Raw genomic sequence first — 20,318 nt, forward strand, 5'->3', positions numbered from 1 at the left:
AGCATTCTGTTATTATTTTATATTATTTTTTACAAAAATGCCGTTTATTAGATAGTAATCATATAGTATTACAAAATATATTAATTTTATAATTAAAAAATCTTTTCATTTTTCCCCTTTTTATAAAAGAAATTAAATTAGAAATACAGAAACAGAGGAACCTAGGTCTTCTGTGCCTCAGTCCAAGATTCTTTCATGCTGCCTCTGCTTCTAAGATGTTAGTGCCATCGTGCTTCAATCCCATTTAATATTTTTAGTCTAAGGCGCTTAAGTAAAAAATGTTATTCTCCCTGAGCAAAAAGCTTTTTGATGAATGTAAAGCTTTCAGTGAAAGAGGATATTAGGGGGCAGAGCAACATGGCGGCGAGGAGACGCTGCGAGTAAGATCTCCCATTAAAAAAAGTGAATAGGGAGGAAAAGCGGCAGGTCCCAGTGAGAACTGGGACACGGAAGATAAACGGGTGACGCCAGCGAACTGCCCTAAGAAGAAAGTGGCCATAAAAGAGGACTAGAAGGGAGGGAAGCGCAGAACCCTGCTCCCCTCCCCCGCCCACAGAGGCGGCACTCTCCGACCCGCAGAGAGGAGGAAACAACAACCAAACAACCAACAAGAACAAACGACGCAGCAAGCGGGACTGTGAGCGGAAAGGAACTATTGCAGCCACCACACCCCGTGAACAGGAGCTGAGGCGAACCCTGCAGGATCCGCCGCGGCGGTGAGCGAACGGCTCCGGGCGCCATTAGAGAAGAACAAGACCCCGGGAGACGCGCACACAGCCCGGGCTGCCGGTAAGCCTGCGCGGAAACGCGGCGCGCTGGCGCGCTTGAAAAGCAAGTGCAGACGGGATCGCGGCTGCCCAGGTCCCCGCGCCTGCGACCTAGGCTTGCGGGGGAACGACCTAGGCTTGCAGGGAGACGCACGGAGGTCCTCACTGAGGTGAAGGTCCCTCCCTGAGTAAGCAGGAACCAGGCGCCCAGGCACGGGAGCCGGTGCAAAAGGCGCCATTCCCGCGCCCACTGAACTGGGCTACAGCCCCGTCCTGGACCTGAGGGCTTTGAACTGAGACCCGGGGCACGAAAATTCGGGGCGTGGGTTCTCCACGACGGTGGGGCACAAGGCAGACACAGCACCCCAAAGCTGTTGAGGTGTACCCTACCATTCCCGCTCTGTTCTCTGTCCCACGGGGTGGGGGGAGGCGAAAAACAGCCCCCCAAGACAATAGGAGAGATCTCTGGCGCCACCTAGCGACCAGGGAAAAAAAAGTCACTAACACCCTATAAAACAGGACATCTCTTAAGACTGCTTGAAAAGGGCAGAAGGTTTCTGGAGGACCCAGTGGCCAGCCGGGAAGTTATTCCACGCCAGGCCCCTTCCGACCAGCAGTCTGAGCCCACAGAGGGAGCAGGCACCCACGTCCGGGGCAGACCGGGTGCGCAGAAGAGTGTGCCTGAAACCGGAGGCGCAGGGACTGCATCCCGCTTCGCCATTTGAGAACAGGGACATTTCTTCAGTAAAAACTGCCTAAAACCAGCAGAAAGCTCCCCAGAAGACAGAGATGGCTCCTGGAAGAGCCAGAGGGGAGCGGAGAAGTTCACCCAAGATGTCAGTCAGTCCGAGCAACACAGTGTCCCAACGCATACGACAAATTAGAAAACAGACAGTAGGGAGTAGAAGAACCACACGCAACCTAAAACTCCTCAGGAAGAAGCACACCACAAAAAGAAAACCACTCCCCAGATTGCAACGACAGCAACTTGGAAGAACTTCTGAGCCTTCCAGAAAGAGAATTTAAAATTGCCATGATTAAAAAAGTGATAGATCAGAAGAAGGAAATTGAGTCCCTAAAGAGGGAAGTAAGAGAAATGCAGGAGATCAAAGAATTAATGGAGGAACTAAAGAACTCTGGGAAAAGCAATGAAAGCAGAATAGATGAAATGGAAGAACGAATAAGTAATCTTGAAGACACAGAAATAAAAAGAACCAAACACAGAAAGGAAAGAGAAGTACGAAGGAAAAAGAATGAAGAAAGACTTCGGGAACTATCTGACTCCATGAGGAAAGGAAATATAAGAGTTATAGGAATTCCAGAAGGAGAGGAGAGAGATGTAGGAACAGAGAAAATATTCATGGATATAATTGAAGAGAACTTCCCAAATGAGAAGAAGGAGCTGAAAATTGATATACAAGAAGCAAGAAGAACACCAAACTTCCACGACGAAAGGAAAAACACAGCAAGACACATAATAGTAAAGCTCCCAAGAATCCAGGACAAGGAAAAAATAATGAAGCTGACAAGAGGGAAGAAACAGATAACATTCAAAGGAAAACCAATCAGGCTGACATCAGACTTCTCTGAAGAAACACTACGGGCAAGGAGAGAGTGGAGGGACATAGTCAACAGACTCCAAGAAAACAGATGCCAACCAAGAATACTCTATCCCGCAAAGCTCTCTTTCCTCCATGAAGAAAGAATATGGACCTTCCCAGACAAGAGAAACTCCGGAATTTCATTGCGACTAACCCCCTCCAAAAAATACTACAAGGAATCCTAAAGCCAGAACCTCAGAGGGACGAATAACAACGAAAGAAGACAAAAAAAAAAAAGTTATTAAAAGAATAAATAAATAAAATCAAAGGAAAGACAAACATAATGGCAAATACAGATGCTAACATATCAATATTAACTCTAAATGTAAATGGACTAAACTCTTCAATAAAAAGACACCGAGTTGCAGCCTGGATTAAGAAACAAAACCCAACCTTTTGCTGTCTCCAGGAAACACATTTAGCTACAAAAGATAAAAATAGGCTCAAAGTCAAAGGATGGAAAACAATCCTACAAGCAAATGGGCCAAAAAAGAAAGCAGGAACAGCTATACTTATATCAGATAAAACAGACTTCAAACTCAAAAAAATAAAAAGAGACCCCAATGGTCACTACATTATGATTAAGGGGACAATACTTCAAGAAGAAATAACACTCATTAACATATACTCACCAAACGAAAGAGCACCAAAATATATCAGACAACTGTTGTCCTCTCTGAAAACAGACATCAGAGAAAACACATATGTAGTGGGAGACTTCAACACACCACTATCAACAATGGATAGATCAACAAGACAAAAAATAAGTAAAGAAACTAAAGCTCTAAATAAGGACCTAGAGCATTTGGGCTTAACAGACATCTATAGAACACTAAACCCAAAAAAAACGGAGTACACATTTTTCTCAAGCGCACACGGATCATTCTCCAGGATCGATCACATACTGGGGCACAAGACAAACATCAACAGATACACCAAGATTGAAATCATACCAACCATCTTTTCTGACCACGAAGGCATCAAACTAGAAATAAATCATAAAAAGAAGGCAAGGAACTATCCTACCTCATGGAGATTAAAAGCCACACTACTGGAAGACCACTGGACTAACGAGGAGATCAAAGAAGAAATTAAAAATTCTTTGAATTGAATGACAAGGAGGACACCAATATCCTAAATGTATGGGATGCAGCAAAAGCAGTAATAAGAGGAAAATATATAGCAATAGAAGCTCACATCAAAAAACAAGAAAGAACTCAAAGAAACAACCTAATCTCGAAGCTCAAAGATCTAGAAAAAGAACAACAAAAAAACCCCAGAACCAGTAGAAGAAAAGAAATAATAAAAACCAAAGCAGAAATAAATGAAATTGAAACTAAAAAAACAATCCAAAAGATCAATGAAACCAAGAGCTGGTTCTTTGAAAAAATAAATAAAATAGACAAACCCCTAGCCAGGCTCACAAAGGAAAAAAGGGAGAAAGCACAAATGCACAGAATCATAAATGAAAGAGGAGAAATCACAACGGACACAGCAGAAATCAAAAGAATAATCAGTAACTACTATGAACAGTTATATGGAAACAAGTTCAACAATCTAGAGGAGATGGACAAATTCCTACAACTCTACAATCACCCAAAGCTAGATAAAGAAGAAATAGAACACCTAAACAGACCAATTACAAGCAGCGAAATTGAAATGGTAATTAAAAACCTCCCCAAAAACAAAAGCCCAGGACCTGATGGATTTACAAATGAATTCTACCAAACATTCAGAGACGAATTAGTGCCTATCCTTCACAAACTCTTCCAAAAAATTGAGAAGGAAGGGACAATACCAAACACGTTCTATGAAGCCAATATTACACTAATACCAAAACCGAATAAGGACAACACAAAAAAGGAAAACTATAGGCCAATCTCCCTAATGAACACTGATGCAAAAATCCTCAATAAAATTTTAGCTATCAGAATCCAACAATGTATCCATAAGATAATTCACCACGACCAAGTTGGATTCATTCCAGGGGCACAAGGATGGTTTAACATCCGAAAATCAATCAACGTTATCCAACACATCAACAAAAAGAAATATAAAAACCATATGATAATATCAATAGATGCTGAGAAAGCTTTCGACAAAGTGCAACACCCATTCATGATAAAAGCCCTTGAAATTCTTGGGATACAAGGAACATACCTCAACATCATAAAGGCTATCTATGACAAGCCAACAGCCAGTATCATTCTCAATGGTGAAAAGCTGAAAGCAATTCCATTAAGATCTGGAACAAGACAAGGATGTCCACTCTCACCACTGCTTTTCAATATAATACTGGAAGTCCTAGCCAGAGCAATAAGACAAGAGAAAGACATCCAAGGAATCCAAATAGGAAAAGAAGAAGTCAAACTATCACTATTTGCAGATGATATGATAATATACATAGAGAACCCCAAAATCTCCACAGAAAAACTAATTCAACTCATCAATCAATTCAGTAAAGTGGCAGGATACAAAATCAACACGCAAAAGTCAGTAGCCTTCCTATACACAAACAATAAATCTGAAGAAGAAGAAATCAAAAAAACCACCCCTTTTATTATCGAAACAAAAAAAATCAAATATTTGGGAATAAATCTAACAAAAGAGGTAAAGGACCTATACAAAGAAAACTATAAAACACTGTTAAAAGAAATAGAAGAAGACACAAAGAAATGGAAAGACATCCCCTGCTCATGGATTGGAAGAATAAACATTATTAAAATGGCCATCCTACCAAAAGCAATATACAGATTCAATGCTATTCCAATCAAAATCTCAATGGCATTCTTCAAAGAAATAGAACAATTATTGATGAAATTCATATGGAATCACCAAAAACCCCGAATAGCCAAAGCTCTACTGAAAAAAAAAGAAGGAAATGGAGGCATCACACTCCCAGACTTCAAACTATACTACAAAGCCATAATCATCAAAACTGCATGGTATTGGAACAAGAACAGACATACAGACCAATGGAATCGAATAGAAAATCCAGAAATAAACCCACAGATTTATGGTCAACTAATCTTTGACAAAGGAGCGAAGACTATGCATTGGAGCAAAGAAAGTTTGTTCAATAAATGGTGCTGGGAAAACTGGGTCGCTACATGCAAAAGAATGAAGCTTGACCACTACCTCACACCATACACAAAAATCAACTCAAAATGGATTAAAGAACTAGACATAAGACCTGAAACCATAAAATACATAGAAGGAAATATAGGCGAAACACTACGGGATTTGCACATCAAAGACATCTTTACAGACACATCACCCAAAGCAGTGATAGTGAAGAGAAAGATAAACAGCTGGGACTACATCAAATTAAAGAGCTTCTGCACAGCAAAAGAGACAATAACAAAAACAAAGAGAAACCCCACCAACTGGGAGAACATTTTTGCACCCAACACTAATGATAAAGGACTGATCACAAAAATCTGCAAAGAGCTGATGAGACTCAGCAACAACAAAGAAAATAATCCAGTCAAAAAATGGGCAGAAGAGCTAAAAAGAAACTTCTCTGAAGAGGAAATGCAAATGGCCAACAGACATATGAAAAAATGTTCAACATCACTTGTAATCAGGGAAATGCAAATCAAAACTACCATGAGATACCATCTCACACCAGTGAGAATGGCACATATTAAAAAAACTAGCAACAACAAATGTTGGCGAGGATGTGGAGAAAAAGGAACTCTTGTGCACTGTTGGTGGGAGTGCAAACTGGTCCAACCACTATGGAGAGCTGTGTGGAGATTTCTGGACCTACTAAACATAGAGCTTCCATATGATCCAGCAATTCCACTCCTAGGTATTTACCCAAAGGACACAGAAACATCAATTCCAAAGAGCACCTGCACTCCTATGTTTATAGCAGCACTGTTTACAATAGCTAAGCTTTGGAAACAACCCAAATGCCCAAAAATAGATGACTGGATCAAGAAGATGTGGTACATATATACCATGGAATATTACTCAGCATTCAAAAAAGATAAACACATGCAATTTGCAGCAACATGGATGGCGCTGGAAGGGATCATGCTCAGCGAAATAAGCCAAAAAGAAAAAGAAAAATACCGGATGGTCTCACTCATAGCAGGAATCTAGAAAACTTAAATAAGGGACCAGGAAAATGAATATAAGAAAGTGAAAATCAAAATCAACAAAAAAACTATGAACCAGAGACACTTTTTGGGGGGTGGGGGGCGGGAGGGGAAGGATTGGGGTCAGAATGGGGCGTTTGCAATTGTATGGGGGAATATAAAAATAAAATTTAATATTTAAAAAAAAAAAAATAAATAAATATAGCAGGACAATTAAAAAAAAAAAAAAAAGAGGATATTAATAAATAAAATCTTTGGCCTAGAAAAAAAAAAAAAAAAAAAAAATACAGAAACACAGTTGTGCCTGAATGCAAAGTCAAATCACTTAGCTGTCTTTTTTATGTGAGATAGTTTTCACTTAATCTGAGTGGAGAAAGTCGTGTGAATCCACACCCATAACAGTTTACCCAGGCATTCAGAAAATAAATAAATAAGTAAATAAACAAATAAACTTAATGACATTGAACCAGGATACTTTCCTTTGGAGTATAAATTGGATTTTTAACACATAGAAACTTCCACCCAATGGTGAATGAGTCAAGATCTGGCCTCACACACAACAGCCCAGATCAGAATGGTGGGTTTTCAAAGGCAGTGAGATCTTCACTACAGTTGGTGCAGCACATCTGTTTTCTTCCAGCCAGGATCTAGCTCAACATCACCATCCAGGTAAAAAAGCCACCAGATCCCTGAAGTCCTTAGAAGCCCTTTGTCCCTGAAGTTTTGATGGAATCTAACTCTGCAAGGTTTTTTCTGCCAGCATTTTGTTCTTTTCAGTTCCTATGGTTTCTATAAGTCCTCACCCTTTGAAAAGATCTTATATAAACTATAATTTATTATAGTTCCTTGCAAAGCAATATAGAACTGACAATAATTTCTTTATGGACAAACCTAGTAAAGAATTGGCGCCACATCTTATAAACATTTATAAGTGTTTATACTTTAAAATGAATTTAAAAGAAAGAAGACATTTTTGACTGCAACCACACGTAAATCACCAGCTGAGAGTTCTGACAATGAAGACGCAAGATGTGTATAGGGATTTAAAGAGAGCGTAACACCCGAGGAAGTTGCACAGAGGCAGAATCAGATAATAATGCATGGCTGAGTGGCAGTAATCCCTGCTGAAGTCTTACAGCAGGAATCCCTAGTGCACTCAGTGATAGAGTACAGTTTCCCAAGTGAGTACAACCATCAGGTGATCCCTGATCATTGCCTTTGCACAAGTTATACCTGAGATTCCCCGAGACTAAAATAGCCCCAGCTCCCTCAGTCCAGGCTGAGTGGCTCAAGTTTGGTTTACCGTGATGAGGACTAACTTAACTATTTTTACTTAACCTTCTTTATAATACCATCTATTTATTGTTTTACTTCACCTGCAGGATGAGATTGTCTAGGGAACTTCAGTGTACTGGATAAATCCAGCAATGTAAAACAAATAGAGATGTTGCACAAAACATTACAAATGCTTAGCTGAGCTTCCAAGAAAGTAAAGAAAATCTTCTGGAATCAAGAATGAAGAGCTATTGCATCCAAGGAAGTTGCTGGGATGGGTAGCCTAGACTAGAGTAGAAAAAAATCTGTCCTTGCACAGGAGGTCAACAAATTGTTTTCTGCCTTGTCCAGGTTTAGTGTGTGAGGGGAATATCTTCTCTGAGGATTTGTTGTCACACCTTTCGGTAGATCCTATTTTGAATTTATTCCATACACTATGATCTGGGAATCTGAAAGCTAAATAATAATCAATAAAGTGCTCCAAGCACTGCCACCATTCTACTATCTGGTAGAAGCAAACACAGAATGACTTTTTTTTTTTTTTTTTAAGATTTATTTATTTATTTATACAAGCACTGGATACAGTCAGAAGTGTGGGAGGGTGAGAGAATTCACCAGAGCGAGAGCAGGGAACAGAACAGGCAGACTAACAAGGGGAGCAGTGGGCGCGGCAGAAGAGGTCTGCGCGCCATGTGGGACCCTCATCAGCGGCCCCGGGATCAAACCAGCGCTCCAGAGCCTGAGGGTAGTTTTGCAGCCAGCGCTCAACCACTGCACCACCAGGGGAGGCCCAAAGCACTATTTTAAGGAATACTAGCTGAGATTTTCCTAGAATTATTAAAGGCTCACCCTCATGGTCAGGAAACAACAAATTCTGAACAATATAAGCAAAAAATAGTAAGTAAACTGCAAATGTTTAAAGACAAACAGAAGATCTTAGATACAATTGAAAAGAAAAGATGAGATGAGCAGAGATTACATTTCACCCTAGCCATGTGGGCAAAACTGCTTTTTTAGCACAATTCATATGTTCTGGATTTGAAAGGATTTTGTTCTGTTTTATATACAGGTAACTATATATAATTATTTTTAGAGAATATTAAAATATTAAATACAATTCAAATTTTTAAATATGATGAAAGCATATGAAATGTTATATTGTTACCTTGGAGGACACCAATGAGGTATAAAGACTGTCATTACATTTTCTCTCATTGAAGTAATTTCAGTTTTATAGAAAATAGGAGTTTTCTGTTTTGTGTGAAATAAAGTTGTACTTTTACATAAAATACAGTTTTTCCTTTTTCAAAAATTTTGTTCCCAGTTTCCTAAGCATTCATAAAAACATTCTTAGAAATAAAAAAAAAAAATAATTTAGCAAAGAGAAAAACACTTTGATGTTGTTTTGTTCTTGTTTGTTGTTTTGTTTGTTTAATAATAGCATAATGCTGTATCCATATTCAGGTAAGAATTATCTATGTATTCTGTGATATCAGAAAAAAACCTTACTTGTTGCTTAGGACAATAATATAATCTACTTAGAATCATTCTTACGAGTCATAGACATCCAACAATCCATCATGCATTTCTATAAATTGTCAGTAAATTAAGCACATCTAAATTATCTGTGCAGAAATTAACTTAAATTTCTCATGTTGAAATGTATCTGAGCTATCGATTGTTTTGTGACATTGTCATTCCCTGCAGGGATCATAGCATACTAGTTTTCTGAACAAGGTGTAGTGAAATGATTGGTCATTTATACAATGTGATTGAAATTAAAGCAGTATTTTTTTTTTTACTTAATTTTTAATGACTTCTGAATTTCTCCTAATTAAAAGTAAATCAATTTTATAAGGAAGCTATATAATTTTCTCATCATATTTCCATATGTAAGTATGCTAGAAATGTTAAATTCTATGTTAGAGAATATAATCATTCAGTAAGATTTAAATTGATTGTCTCTTATTTCCTTATTTCTTCACAGATTGTGAGTGTTGGAAAGCATGTTAAAGGCTACCATTATATCATTGCAAACTTGGTAAGAATCCCTTATTTCCTAATTGGTTAACTTCCTATAGATGCAGAATTTCAATATAGATATGTTTGGATTTCTTTAAAATAACAGTCCTCTAAACAGAGAAACAACTTACAGAATATTACAAATATCTGGGATTCTTAAATTAAATTCTTTGACTAAAATACAGATGGCCGGGTCCATGTATGTAAATAAAATATTATTCAATTTTAGGAGCCACCCAGGGGTCCCAAACTACTTAGGAGTGTATGCTCTAAAAGAGTGCAGCCAGTCACCACACAAAAACAAAGGAAACAAACTCTTATTGTGACAAATCTTCAACAGAATTAGTGTGCATGGAGAGGGAGAAGAGTATTTCTAATAATAGTTTCCCAATAACCCTCCCCAGAATTACCCATACCCTCATGGGCAAATGCACAGCCAAACTGTCAGCCTGAAGCAGGGCCACTGAGCCCCAAAAGTACCTTTTGGCGGGGAAACCACAAAAAAGGGGTTAAGCAGGTCCCAAAGAGCTGGAACTGTAGGAGAAATTCAGAATTCAAAGTTACCAAATAATGCCTCTCTCCAGCATGTCTCCTCCAAGTTTCCTTCCTAGCATTATCAGGTGCAAATTGGGTCACAGGAGAGCAACAGGCCCTCCCTTCCCTGTTATGTAATCTGCTCTACTCCGCCCCTACTTCCCAGTAGCTCTCCTGCTCAGTAAGTCTGGTTCATGGCATATTGGGACTTGTAATCCAAGGTGGCTGCATGTAAGTGGGGGCGGGAAAAAATGGTGCCAGTTTAGTGCTCTATAGTACTCCTCCTCTTTTCATAGTGACACCTCTGTAACATAAACATAAGGACACAGTTGGTTGTGAGTGCACTTCAGCATTATTTAAATTTGCCTTTTAATTATCTTTATGTCCAGTTTGTGTCTTCAGTTAACTATGATTCAGTCCCATGCATCATATTCTAATGAAATGGGAATAGGTTTAAGTTTCTTATGCCCCACTGATACTTTTAGCCTTTGTAGTTATTGCAGCATGTTGGCATCTCACCTCCAGCAAGCCCTAAAAAAGGAGGATCCCTTCCCTATATCACTCACACATTAGGCTGATGAGGGTCCAAGAAGACTCACAGAGAACTGACACCATCTAAACAGCATGAACTGTGCCTGATATCTAAGTGAGTGGACATGTACCTCTCCCATTCATGACATTTCACTGTCACTATTATTAACAGTTGCAAATTGAAAATGGGTAAAAAATTATAAGATTGAAAGATTGCTGAAATCTTCCTTCTTTGGTACTTTTTTTTTATTTTTTTTTATAGAGGCATGTTTTATTTATTTGTTTGTTTGTTTTGTTTGTTTATACATGCACTGGGTACAGTCAGAAGCGCGGGAGGGTGAGAGAATTCACCAGAGCCAGAGCGGGGAGCAGAACAGGCAGAAGGACCGAGGTACACTGCTGAGGGGAGCAGTGGGCGGCAGGAGAGGTCTGCGCGCCATGTGGGACCCTCCTCCAGTGGCCGGGGAGCAGCCGGGGATCGAACTGGCGCCGCAGAGGCCGCGGGCAGCTTTGCAACCCAGCACTCAACCGCTGCGCCACTGGGGAGGCCCCTTCTTTGGTACTTTTTGTGGCTAGTATGTGGGTACACATGTGTTGTATTTAGACTTATCCAATATCTAGTGGTACTGGCGTAAGCACATGTTATCCCAATAAATAAAGCTCTCTCCTAAAAAGTTCCAAGAAGCTAGAGACAGGAAAATATTACCTGCTGGTTTACTTAGTCTGTTTTCATGGATTTAAATGAGAAAATTGCTTTCCAATTTTGCCCGTAGACTTTCTCTTTTCCAGTTCTTTGTTCACTTTGCTTCCAGTTATTTTTTTAAAGATAGGTATGGTCATATCATTATCCTGTTTAATTATTTCATTAACTCCCGCTGCAATATTGTAAAAATAATCACACCCTTCATGAAGGGAAAAGACCCTCTGGTCTTCCCTAATCACCTGCTAATTCTTATCACCTCCCACCTCCATTGAACTTCCTGTGACTCTCTCAAAATGATATAGTGATTGCCCCAGCAGTTACCTATTCTACGAGATTAAGCATTTTAAATCTAAGCACTGCACCAATAACATCCTTTAGGATGAAGGATTTATCTTAATGCACAAAGCCCTTTAAGAATATCCTCATTCAGGCCTCCCTGGTGGTGCAGCGGTTTGAGCGCCGGGCTGCAAAGCTGCCTGCAGACTTTGCAGCACCGGTTCAATCCCTAGCCACCGGTAAGGGTCCCACATGGCCTGCAGATCTCTCCTGTCGCCCACTGCTCCCCTCAGCAGTGTATTTCATCAGTCTGCCTGTTCTGCTCCCCGCTCTGGCTCTGGTGAATTCTCTCACCCTCCCACGCTTCTGACTATACCCAGTGCTTGTATAAATAAATAAATCTTTAAAAAAAAAATCTTTTATCTACACAGCTTTAGCTTATGTGTCATATCTAGCAACAGACACACCCAATGCTAGTTAACAATCACTTGTTCCAAAAAGCTGTGCCTATGTATCCAATCTGATAGCCCCACTTCTGGCTTCACAATCACCCTATGCACCCATAGTATAGAATGCATGCATTATTTTTATTCATGAAATCTTTTAAACTTCCTCTGTACCAGATACTGTCCAACATCCTGTGGTCCAGCCACAAGTAATACATCAGTACCCTGCAAACTCAAAAAGGGCAGGAGCAGTTTTCCCTCTCCAGGCTTTATTTAGTTCAGGTTTTTCTTGCTCTTTGTGGACTATATAGTTCTTTCCAGGCTACTTTAACAGTAATTTCAGCATCACCTTCTACCTGAACCCCAAAATTCTGGAGTGTCTTCAAGTTGTGACTAGGCAGTCAATGTATTCATCAAAGAAGTTTAACACAGCCTTGACCCCAGAGTTTTCTCAGATGTTCACTGAAGACAATTCCTTGGAAGAGAGTCAGCTGCCTTCAACCTATCTCAGAAAGGTTAATGAAGAACCTTGGTAACTTGACTCTCAATCCTAATACCAAGCTCCCTTGCACTTTACCAAAATGTCCACCCCAAGAGCTGGGACTGGTGGCATCATACACTATAAGAAGAAGGGAGTGAGGATAGTAGTGATTGATAGGAAAGAATTGAGCAACAGGCTGGTAAATATCAGATGTCAATACCTCACCCAATTTTTCTGCATCAAGAAGAAATACAGTGGAAGAAAACAGAGATTGAAAAAGTAAAGAGAAAAAAAAAAATCAATGTGGCTGTCATTATTGCCTGTATCATAGTTTCCTGAGGAGAAAACCATCATGAATAATAATTATGACACAGGGCCAATTTAGTCATAATCTTACCCTAGCGCTATTATTTCTCAATAGCAATTTTAGGATCTTCACACAGCAACTTAGATAAGCTGTTCTGTATTGTGATGGACTGTGTGCCAATATTTTGATACCTCATCATATAAGTTCTGTGATGTCTTTTTTCTTGTGTCTTTCTTTTCTAACTCAATTTAGTAACTTAGAAGGAATCATAGTTTGCATTTGAGTGACTTCATTATTCTTTAATTCCACTTTTTTATTTCACCCACAGAAACACTCACAGATCTTGAGTATTGTCTGTATACTTTAGAAGCCTTAAGTCAGTAAGATGAAACCCACAGGAATTTGAAGCAAAGTAACTTGTTTGGGAGGAATGTAAAGAAAACTATTGGGTGATTTTTATATAGGACAGCAAGAGGCACTAAAACTGGCCAAGGACAGTGCCCAAATAGTTTACAGGTCACTGTCTGAGTTCTTCATCCACGTGCCCAATTAATTGCAAGACTACTCAGGTTTAGAGAACAAAAAAAAAAAAATGGAATTTATTTAATAAACCAGAGAAAACAGAGTTACTGAGACTGTAACAGGGTGGTCCCCAGGAAAGGGGGAGGTTCCCTGCCCCACCCAAGGGAGGGTGGAACTGAGCAGAAAGAGGAGAAGCTGCAGAAGAGACTGAGAAAGGAAGCAGGATGGAGCCTAGAGACATGTGAAGAAACTGCGCTTGTTTTTTGGTTGTGGACGAGTGACACAGATGTGGGTGAGACCCATGGGGAGGTGACAATGGCAGCTTTTATCTTGATGTTGATTTTGCTCTTTTCCTTCCGGGCTTGTCCGGTTGTTTGTGACCCTTTGCTGTGGGTCCCCACTGGAAGATGCTTTAGACTTGTGGCAGGCTTTGGGGCCTTGCTCTGGGCCAATCCCATATGGATGGACTTTTACCCATGAGGGGACGGGTAACTTTGGGTGCTTGATTTAGAAACTAGATTATTTGCCTTTCCTGTATTGTTTCCTAGTTGTATTAAAGTTCCTTCCCATTAAAGTCTTCTATGTTTTGTGTTGATGCGGCGGATGGCAGAACCCATTTAGAATAGGCAGGTTTGCGGGGTTTGGGCTGCCCCTCTCCCTGTCCTATAACAAGACCACAAATGGCTGTTAACCTTACCCGAAGCAGTGTCCAGTGCTTTAAAGACCTATTCACAAAGCTCCCAAAATGGTATCTTCCCGCTACTGAGGATGTGGCACTCCTATCCCAAACAAAAGGTCGTGCTCCCAAGATGGCATCTTCCCTTTCCTTTCAGGCTATAACAGCAGCGAAGCTGGAAACGCTTTCAGTTGCTTGGCTACTTGCAAAGCCTCTGAACTAAGGTTGGCTGCTGGAAGCCTCTTCATGTCCTTCAGAGGCCCACAATAACCTTCTAATTTCAACTGGAATTCTTGAAGATCCGAAAACGCTGAAATTCTGAATACTGATCCCCTGGAGGCTGCTTCTGCAGTCCCTCATATTTCTTATCAGGGTCTCCACCCCACCAATACTTTGCTATTTTGCCTGGAGCTATCAATCCTCCCTTCCAGGGGGCGCCACCTGTACCAGTCTTTGGCTTCAACTGCCTGTTACAATTTGGCTAGAGCATAAATATAGCAGGGTGTTTTAACTAGATTTCCTGGAAAATGGGTCTTTATTTTACAACTTTATCTACGAATGGCGGCTTATCCTTCAGCACCCAGCTCATGTCATTGTATTTATTATGGTACCATGATTCTCCTAGTTAATCTTTAAAATAGATGTTTATTTAATAGATAGGAAAATGGGATTCAGTGTAATTTTCCCAAGATTACACAGATCAAAAGCAAGATGGAAACTGTCCTGTCTGATTACAATGAATAAGTAAGTTCAAATAAATAAACAAACTCACAGACAAGTAAATACCTTATATAGCCCCACAGTGACCATTTGCTTAAGTAACCATATCACTCTTAAGAGAAATCTGGCCTTAGAAACATTCTTTGAATTTACATTTAAATCTTTCTCTCCTCCAGCAGTCAGATAATGTAAATATGGCCACCAAAAGCAATTAATGACATTTATTGCACCTACAAGAAAAATTCTGAAAATCTCGCTCTCATTTATTTAGATTTTAATTTTTTAAATATATTCAACTTATATCTAGGGAAACACCTGATTCTGTATATAAAGAAGTATCAAATTATAGAATGTTCAAGCTATATGATTACAGATTAACTGAGCATATTCCACAGCTTCCTCACCACACCACACACACACTCTGACACACACTCGTGCACACCCCATTCATGCCTCATTTAAAAGGTGAGGAAAAATGAAGATATAAAGAGTAATGTGATTTTTTTTGACATTTAGGTACCTAGTTAGTGTCAGAATGGAGACTAGAACTCAGTTCACAAAATTTGCAGCCTAGTACATTTTTACCCAAAAGCAGTGCTCCCCCCATTAAAATTCCATGACTGTGGAGACATTGTTTTAATTTGTTCTTTATGCTTCCCATACTTTTTCATTCTTTATGCTTCCTATATATTTTTTTTCATTTTTCTGCATTATGCATGCCTAAATCTATCATCTCTCTACTTAATCATCAAACATTCACTCTCTAAGTCAATTTCTTGACAACCTAATTTTTTGTTTGTTTATTTAAAGATTGATTTATTTATGCATACAAGAGCTGGGGTGTAGGCCAGAGGTGCGGGGTGATGAGAGGATTCACCAGAGACAGAGTAGGGAGCAGAACAGGCAGATCTACTGATATGCAGTGCTGAGGAGAACAACAGGTGAAACTGGAGATGTCTGCTGCGCCATGTGGGTCACCTCCCTGGCCGGCCAGGGAATTGAATTCATGCTGCAGTGGCTGGCAATAGCTTGATAGCACTGTCTTTAACCCCTGTGCCACCATGGAGGCCCCAACAATCTAATTTTTAAAAGATGTTAAGAGGAGCTCTCTTCCACTATACTTCTGGTCCTTCTGCTAACTGCACCAGAGCTATCTCAATGTGATTTAATCAACCTGTGAATCTGAAATGCAAGATAGCAGAAAGGTTATCTCTATTACATTGAGCTAAAGGATGAATGTTTAGTAAACACTTATGAGGTGATGACTCTATAGTTTTATGTCAACAGTCATCTGAATATCTGAAATCTTGTAATTTATTCAACATTTCTTTATCCCCTGTCACTTTTCTTCCAGAGGATGTGTGAACTGTAAATAGAAGTAAAAGGAAAACCAAGTTGAAAATTGATCATTTTTTAGGAGATCACCAACCATTATGAAATGCAAGCAGCAGCAGTAGCCATTTCAACAAGTAGAATGCCTTTCCCCTAGGCTCTCCTTTGCTATCTGAGGCACTGTTCACTTAGTTGCTTAACCACTGAATTTCCAGGAATGAGGAGTTACCAATTTTATGTTGCAGTTTGCCCAAAACTCTGAGTTCTACCATACTCTCTGGGCAAAAACTGAAATCCAAACAGCCACTGAAGTTAGTATCTCTAAAGAAACTGCTTCTTCCTCTAAATCATATGAATTTTCTATATAAAATTATTTTTAAAATATGTAAAATTATCACCTGTAGTCAAATAGACATAGCTAAAATTCACTTAGCCACTCACCATTCATTCAGATCTTAACCAAGAGGTGTTTATAATCATATGTGGCCATTTTTTTTCCTTTACCTTCAGCACAATGACAAGATGAAATCAGAAAAAAAGATGTGGCTGTTATTTATCAGTTAGACACCACGTCTGGTGCTTTTTCTAAAGGCTGCTGCTTTGCCGGCATGCCTTGCAGCTGTGGGCTCAGGTCCTGGAAGCAAGCTTGGCAGGCCTTCTATCTCAGCCACTGCTGAAAGAGAATAATAATGTCATCAATTAGCAAGTAATGCACTAGGAATCACTGTGGTTTTTAGAAAACTGAAATTTTCCTGCCTGTGGGTCTGTCCTATATTCTGGTAGAAACAAATGTTCAACTGACATTTTACTAGCTAGAGATTGATGGACAGTGTTTTTTCCCATTCAGAAACATAGGTTTGCTTTCTGGTGCCTAGTTTCTTTCTCACTGGAAATCAGAATGTTACTTATGAGCTGTCAAATTAGTTGACACATAATGGGCATAAAATAAATATTTGTGGAGTAAATTTGTTAATAGTAGTGATCATTTACTGAATTCAAGCCAGATGTGCTAGCTATTATAGCATTATCATTTTGATTTTACATATGAGAAACTTAAAGGCAAGAAAGTTACAGAGGTAGAATTCAGAGCCTGAGCTTTTTTCTGCAATATCACCCTGCCTTTCCTAGGGACGTTATGATAAATACCAAAATTAAAAACATATATTAAGGGCCTCCCCTAGTGGCGCAGCGGTTGAGCACTGGGTTGCGAGGTTGCCCGCAGCCTCTGCAGCACCAGTTCTATCCCCGGCCACCAGCGAGGGTCCCACAAAAACAAAACAACAACAAAAAAAACAAACACATATATTAAAATTAAATAAAAATATAAATAAAAAATTAAAAACACGTGTAAGAACACACAGGAATGTAGAGTAAAAAGGCAAACTTGAGCATTGTCTTAGTTCCACTTGAATTCCTGAATGATAATTTTGCTTTGCCCGCTGAGTCTCAGATTCCTTATTTGTAAAATAAAGCTAAGAGTAAGGTCTATTTCATAACTATGTTGTGAGTTACTAAATTAGATAGGTAATTTGTGTAATGTACTTAGCACAGTGCCTGGCAAAATAAACCCAGCATTCACTATTAGCTATGAGTACACCACAATCTAGGTCTTTCCATAGCAATTTGCTTAGTTGCCAATAGACTGACCTATTTCTTCTTAGATAACCAAACAGTAGTATGCATGTATTGGCTGGTAAGACAACCTCCATTGTTATTTTTAAAAAAGTGAAAAAAAAAAAAGGCAGAAATTTCCAAAATCATGGGCTAAGACACATTCAGGAGAATTAGTAACTCCCAAGTCTTTCTCTACTTCCTAAATCCTCCACTGATTCCTACTATTAGCTACAGGATCATAGCTGCATATTTTACTTCCACCAAAAAATAGACAAAACACTTTGCCTTAGTTCCACAACACAGTTGAAATATATCCACATTTACAAAAGAAACTTTATCTAAGTACTGAAAGAAAACAAAAAGCAAAGTAAATATAAATGATATAACTTATGAGTGTGGTTTTATTAATTTACTTTGTCAATATGCTTTTTACTCTCCTTTTGTAATTGTTTTATAGTTTGTATTGAGTACGTACTTTTGTAGAGTATTTTAAATGCTTAGTGGGAAAAAACAGGGTAGTTATAAAAGAAAGAAGATGGAAGGAAGAAAAGGGAAGTAAGGAAAATGAGGAAGGGAGAACAAGATAGGAAGAGAGAACAAGGTAGGAAAGGAGGGAAGTAGAGATGGAAAGAGGCATTCAAGAAATAGTTGTTAAATTGAGTTGAACGGAACTGAAAAATTCATATCCTTTTCTCAATTTTTACATTTTGAATGACAGAATCTCACAGCTAAATTGACATAACTAGATTTTCCACCACCTAATTCTAGCCATGACTTTATTAGTAATCTAGTTGGATATACATATTGGTCATTAATTTGAGTTACCTTTGAAGAGCTCAAATGCATTATGACTTGAACTTAACAAACCATCATATTGATTTTTATAGGGATTCAAGGACATTTCTCTTGAGAGATTTATACATGGTGGGGCCAATGTGACAGGATTCCAGTTGGTAGACTTTAATACACCTATGGTAACCAAGCTTATGGATCGCTGGAAGAAACTAGATCAGAGGGAGTATCCAGGATCTGAGACTCCACCAAAGGTATTTGCTATTATCTTTTATAATTTTTAGTGTTTTCTAAATTGAAGATAGAAAGTTCATTATGCAATTTCTTCTATTAATATTTTGTCAAATGTAGTGAGTCTTAAGAAAGATGCTGTCACTGTGCTCAGTAAGTCCTTAATAATTTATTGATTTCTGTTTAAGAGTAGAGTTGTTCATTATTACTATTACTACTACTTTGCAGGTGGATTTCCATGAAGAAACTATGTTTTTTAAAAGTTTTGTTAACTAAATACTTTAAATGTGAGCAACTGTTGGCAACTATTCCACTCAGATTAAAAACTAATATTTGTACAGTGATTTATATTGGATAAATTGGGAGATTGATAGAAATGTGAAATGTGCAAGCTTCTGCAAAATTTCTCTTTCAAATTAATAGTGTAAGTCAGGTTGTTTAGTTTTTTCCTGACTGATGTCACAGAAGTATGTTACTAGTTTCTGCAAAAGAAGCTAGGAAATATATGATCAAAAGTACATTTTTTTCTCACTTGAGAAGATAGATTATTTTCTTAGATATCATGTAAATGACAGCATAAGAAATTTAGTAGTTTTGAGTGCCTATATAATAAAGCATCATCGTTTTTAACAATTTTTGCTAATCTCTCACTAACAGTGTATTCTAGTAAAACATTGCCAAATATAATAGCCAAATATAATTTGGAATTTCAAACTTAGAAAACTAAAATATAGAGAAAGGAGGTCTCAGCTCTTCCATTTCCTAATTGTAAAATTTTCCCTATTGGCTGTATTGATTTAACCCTCTAATTTTACAGATTAATAAATGTAAAACATTAAATGTGTGTAGATTGGCTGTCCCTAAGTCAGGGAGCAGGTCCATGAAATGCCTGGGACAGAAGCATAAGTCTTGGACAAGCACATTGTCCACTCATTCTATTCTGTTGCTCTCACACTTAGATGATATAAATGAAAGCATAAAAAGTTTTAAGTTATAAATCATCTTCAGGACTAAAGGAAGCTTCAGAAGTCTTTCAGTCTGCCTTTTGCCTGAAAACCAGTCCAGGGATATATCATTCCCAAAGTTCAATTATATCAAGTGTTAATACACAAAAAGAAATCGCAAAGCTTCCTTATGAACTCCTTTCTGATCTGCATTGTGTGCTGTACAATATGTTCCCCTCACTCTGTCATTGGTGCATGCAGATTTCCTTGTCCCCTTCCTTAAGAAAAACTATCTCATTTCTTCCTTCCTCACATCTTCTGTTGTCCAACCATTATTTATCTCACCTTTTGTCTATAAACCATCTCTTTAAGATCTTCTAACCCTGGGAGCTTTAGTATCTAAAACAGACTTCAAACTTCTCAACAGTGTGGTGTGGC

This window comes from Talpa occidentalis, unplaced genomic scaffold (genome assembly GCF_014898055.3).
Source record: "Talpa occidentalis isolate TD23 unplaced genomic scaffold, MPIMG_talOcc4v2.1 talOcc4.12, whole genome shotgun sequence".
NCBI lineage: Eukaryota > Metazoa > Chordata > Mammalia > Eulipotyphla > Talpidae > Talpa > Talpa occidentalis.